Genomic DNA, 5,584 nt, shown 5'->3' with positions numbered 1-5,584 from the left:
AAGAACCTTCTTCGTTGCCTCATCCTTGATAAAAAAGAAAATGGGTGAAATTCTATGAAGACACCATTAGCAAGGGTAATGCGATGAACAGAAAGAAGATTTTCTGATGCATTTTCAACATGTAAAACATCATTGAGAAGGATAATATGATACGTGGTTTTAATAACAGACTGACCAAAATGAGTTATCATGATACCTGAACCATTTTGTGTGTTGTGAAGTTGTTCTTGGCCAAGGTACTTCTCATGCATGGTCATCTTTGCTACATCGGAGGTGATGTTCTCATTGGCACTGGTGTAGGTGTACCAATTTGACTCAACTCCATAAGAGGAATCTGCTGCACCTGCAACTCTTTTCTTTTGGAATTGTCGTCCGCATAGCGCCAGAGAAATTCCTTTGATAGATGGTTAGTTTATTTCTTTTACATATTTAGCATTTGTTTTCATACACTTCATCACCTGCAAAGTGGCCACCTCCAGCTCCTTGGCGCCCTCTGCTGTTGGAGAAGAAGGGGTGCTGTCGTTGCCACTACCACTGCCACCACGATCCACTACCACCCTTGGACAAGTTGTGTTAGCCCTTGGGGGGCCGTTTTGACCACGAGAGACCGTGTTGTCGGAGGACTTGAAGGCACCAGCGCCTGAGCCATGAAACATATCAACTCGTTGATCAAAATTTGACAACTTGACAAAGCTGGCGAAGATGAAGGAGACCAATTCATCTCTAGAGATTGGTTTCCCAGCCACCTCAAGCTCATCAGCGAGGGATGGCATCTGACCAAAGAACAAGGCGGCTATTGGGGAGCCTTTCTGGGCGCTGGAGAGGGTTGAGCGGCAGTTGCTTTCGTGGGACCTGGATTAGGCAACCAACATGCCCGCAAGGGCCGACCAGATGGAATGCGATTTTTCGATCAAAGCAACCTGCACCAGTATTAACTTAGAAATATTACGGTTTACGTAGCAGGTAGGCTACGATCTGTTGGTCTTGGATCAACCAAGGGCTCTAGGCAGCGTTAGGAATGATCTGATACTTTCCTTTTGGAAGTGATGGTGGAAGGTGATTCAACAATTGTTGGTGCAGGTAAGTGGCGTGGTGCCTCACCTTACCCGCACCAACTATATCCGATTACGAGCCCAAGCTCGTCCCAGGTCATGAGGGCAGTGGTGAGGATGAAAGTAAGATGAGGCGGAAGAGGGAGGCTCTGATAACATGTTAAATTATCCGAAGCGTCTCAATCCTCATACGCGATAGCCCGCGTTGTATATATTGATTGTAGTGAGAGATAGATCTCATGGGAATACATAATTTGGTTGGAGAGTCAACCGTGAGAGAATTACAAGGAGGAGATAAGAGAGAGTAAAGATAAAGGAAAATTATCTCCTAACTACTCCTTGCTTAACCCTTGGCATCCTCTATTCAGTTTGGCAGTTTGCATCTCTTCAGTTAAACTAACATTTCCATAGAAATGCCAAAAGAAAGTTTAAATCTTTTTACTGCGGTGAACATTTGCATCAAGGCCGGGCTTGCTTGATGCATGATAGAGTTTTTATTATACTGTATGATTCACAAGCGCAACGACCGACCCGACACAAACAGATTGGCCAGCAAACACTGTCCTTGAGATGGCATGTAGCTATATACTGTATAAACTAAGTTTGTGTCATCAGCATATTCACAGAGATGATGCCCTTTTAGCGTCACGAGGCCCCGTTGGAACTTAGCAGAGGAGTCTATATACGGCATCCACCCGCTAGAATAATGGACCTAGGGCCTAGGGCCACCAAACACTACTAAATGAGTCACTTGTGTAAGCATCACCATATGCAACCATATGTTATGCTGATGGCCAATTACCAAAACGGTAGTAATTTCTCTATCTATCTAGCTAGCTAGCTTGTTTTTGTTCCCATCTGCCTCTTCACACCAACGGATCGGTCACTCGGAATCCACACTCGTCTATATATACATCGCCTTCGACTGTTCGTTTATTCATCTCCAATTCCTTGAGAAGTAAGATCGATCGAGTAGAAGAGAAGTAGAAGAACTGGTAGCTAAGCCAGGAGAGATGGTGGCAATGGAAGGAGCTGTGGGTGCGTGGGCATGGTGGCTGGGCCTCCTGTTCGGCGCCGTCCCGCTGCTCTGCCTTGCCCTGTGGCACTCCACCGACACATGGCACTGCGCTGCCTTTGCTCTCAGATACCGCGGCCGTGGGAGCAATGGCATCCGGCAGCGCCTCCCGCCAGGCCACATGGGGGTCCCCTTTCTCGGCGAGACGCTCTCGCTGCTATGGTACTTCAAGCTGGCCCGCCGCCCGGACGACTTCATCGGTGCAAAGAAGAGCGCGTACGGCAGCACGGCGGGGATGTACAGGACGCATCTGTTCGGCTCCCCCAGCATCATCGCCTGCTCGCCGGCGGCCAACAAGTTCGTGCTCCAGTCCGCCGAATGCTTCGGCATCAAGTACCCGGTGCCGGAGCTCATCGGCACCATGTCTGTGGCGAACAAGAACGGCGCCAGCCACGCCAGGCTCCGCGGGTTCATCCTCGCCGCCATCAACCGGCCCAGCTCGCTCCAGACCATCGCCACCGTCGTGCAGCCTCACGTCGTGGCCGCGCTGCGAGACTGGGCGGATAAGGGTACCATTGTGGCCGCCAAGGAGATAAAAAAGGTAATCAACTGATAAATTGAATCTTGCATGTGTGTTGTTTCAAATCACAATACTTTATTAAGACTTGGCAAAACATTGTTGGCTGCTTTTTTTCTCTACTGTACCAAGGGTTATGAAATGTCGGTCAAATCACTTTTTCCCCAAAAGTTTCACAGGTGTGGCTAAAGTTGTCATCCGAAAAGAAAAATATATTAAAATTAGCTATCCGAAAAGAATTTGTCATTCGGTGTTGCCATGTGTTCACATCACAGCTGTGACACTTATGATAGTCCCTTTTTTATTTTGTATTTATTCCAGTTGTACTGTTTTTATACAGTTGTACGTTTTTTTATGCAATCGCACATTGTTATTTTTGCTGCAGTGGCACTTCCTCTTTAATTTTGAGTTGTTGTTCAAATTGCACTTTTTAATGCAATTCTACTCCATTTTTCTAGTTTAAATTGAACGTTTGTCTGTGCCATAACTTTTTTGTTTGTGCAATTGTACTTCCAAGAGGAGTGCAAAAACTGGCTGGAAATCTGAAAATTGTTATTCACCATGGGCTACAAATATGTTCTATTGTGTTTAAAATTTTAATTCATTGTAGAAAACTAGTACTAATAAAGAGGCAAAACCTAGTTGAACATTTGCGCAGAAAAACTGGTTGGGCAAACAATATCATCATAATTAATCCAGTGCAATAATACTAAACTCAAGCTTGATTAATCAATGGTTGCAGGTGACTTTTGCCAACATCTGCAAGATGTTCATAAGCATGGAGCCGTCGCCTTTAACAGATAAGATTGATATGTGGTTCGGCAAATTGCTTGATGGTCTACGGGCATTCCCCTTTGATATTCCAGGGACAACATCTCACACTGCACGAAAGGTATTCTGTTTGATCAATTTTTGCCCATTTTTCTAAATGTATATGTCTAGTTCCACCAAAACAAATACTCCCCCCGTCCCATAATATAAGAGCATTTTTACACTACTGTTGTCAACATCGCTATTATATTATGGGATGGAGGAAGTACTTGTTTGTAAATTAACGATCCTGACCACCCATTCTTTCTCCACTACAAGCATGGTAGTTCATGTTCTAGAAAATGTGTGTAATTTTGATATAGAAATGTGGAACCACGTCAACTCTTAAAATTCCACTCAATCAGTTGTTTGCAATCTGGTTTCATTCCTTCGAGATATAACAAGTACGGTTTTACAATCATATTTTGTACCGTAGAAAAATTAAGAAAATAATCTTACAAATTAATGATATGCAGTGTCGCCGGAAGCTAGATGCTGTCTTCCGGGAGGAGCTGCAGGCAAGGAAGACGTACAAGGACTGTGATGATCTTATGAGCGGGTTGATGCAGATGAAGGATGAGCAGGGAAAGAAATTGAGTGACGAAGAGGTGGACATAACATCGTCTCCCTCGTCATCGCCGGCTACGAGTCCACCACCATCGCCATCATGTGGGCTGTCTACCACCTCGCAAAATCCCCGGTTGTCCTTGCCAAGCTTCGGGAGGAGAATGTAGCGATGAGCAAAAGCAAAGGTGGGTCTATGTTGACAGGTTTGATGATTACCCACGATGACATCCCAAAGATGAAGTACACCGCGAAGGTGGTGGAGGAGACAATTCGGATGGCCAACATCGCCCCAATGGTCCACCGTGTGGCGAACAAGGATGTAGAGTACCGCGGCTACACCATACCGAAGGGATGGGCCGTGCTAGTGTGGTTGAGATCAGTGCACACTGATCCCAATTACTACCAGGATCCTCTCTCCTTCAATCCTGATAGATGGGATGTAAGTATGCTATCTAGTTCTTGTCACGTGCAATTCATGTTTATCATCATGCATTGATCAACTCAGGAAAATACCCACTCCCCCTCTAGAATATCGGCTTGCTTCAGACTTTTTTCCTATTTGAGCTCACTTAACCACCTTAAGCTACTATATTTCAAAGCAATTTATCCTCTGGCCAGTTTTCCGAAAAATAAAATCAAGGCTAGAAAATCCTAAATAAAATAAAACCATATATACCAGCAAGTTATAGTATGGACTATGTGCATGTGAATTGTGGTTACAAAATATGACCATGTACTATTTGAGTACAAATGAAGCAAATAACTAGATTACCATTTTTACACAGTTCCCATAAATTGCCCTATTTCCAAACAAAAGGTTTGTGTGCATAAAATTCAAACACAATATCCCACATAGATGATATTATTTGCTTTTTAGAGTGAAAAATAGAAGTGATTTTTTGAATTATAGAAGCTATGTTCTCTGTGTGATAATCTAAGAGGGCATATGAATGCAGGAACCGGCAAAGCCAGGAACATACCAGGTGTTCGGGGGTGGCCCTCGGATCTGCGCAGGCAACATGCTCGCTAGGCTGCAGGTCACCATCATCCTGCATCATCTCTGCGTTGGCTACCAGTGAGTAGAACACTAGCTCGGCTCAGCTTAAGTAATTAACTAAGTTAGGATATAAAGAAGATATTGATTTATATTTAATGTATCAGATGGGAGTTGATCAATCCCGATGCACAGATCAATTACCTACCGCACCCAAGGCCAGTGGATGGTGCAGCCATGACCTTTCGTAAGCTTAGCACCTGATCACACGATCAATTAAATTGTCGTGAAATAAACCAGTCTATTGTACTGGCATGTGTGTATGTTTGTATTGAGAATAATGTATGATCATATCAGATCTGCAGTTAGCCTGTCTTTTCTTTGAACATGAGGTTGTTGTTCATTATATATGTTTCTTTTCTAAAGGAAATTTGTGCTTATATCTAAATTTTCCAACGGAATGGAGGTTTCCTCAACCATTCTGATTGCAACATATCAAACAATAGCAGTGTTAAAGTACAATAGCAGGATATATGAGAGATTTAACGTAAGCACACTATGGAAACAAG

General features: G+C 43.9%; 1 pseudogene; it reads left to right on the top strand.

Moving 5' to 3' along the window:
- Positions 1–2,074: 2,074 nt before the first annotated feature.
- On the top strand, positions 2,075–5,279 carry LOC119336592 (annotated as a pseudogene).
- Positions 5,280–5,584: the final 305 nt, after the last annotated feature.

The sequence above is a fragment of the Triticum dicoccoides genome, chromosome 7B, assembly GCF_002162155.2.
Source record: "Triticum dicoccoides isolate Atlit2015 ecotype Zavitan chromosome 7B, WEW_v2.0, whole genome shotgun sequence".
Classification (NCBI taxonomy): Eukaryota; Viridiplantae; Streptophyta; class Magnoliopsida; order Poales; family Poaceae; genus Triticum; species Triticum dicoccoides.
This window is presented reverse-complemented; position numbering and strand designations above follow the sequence as displayed.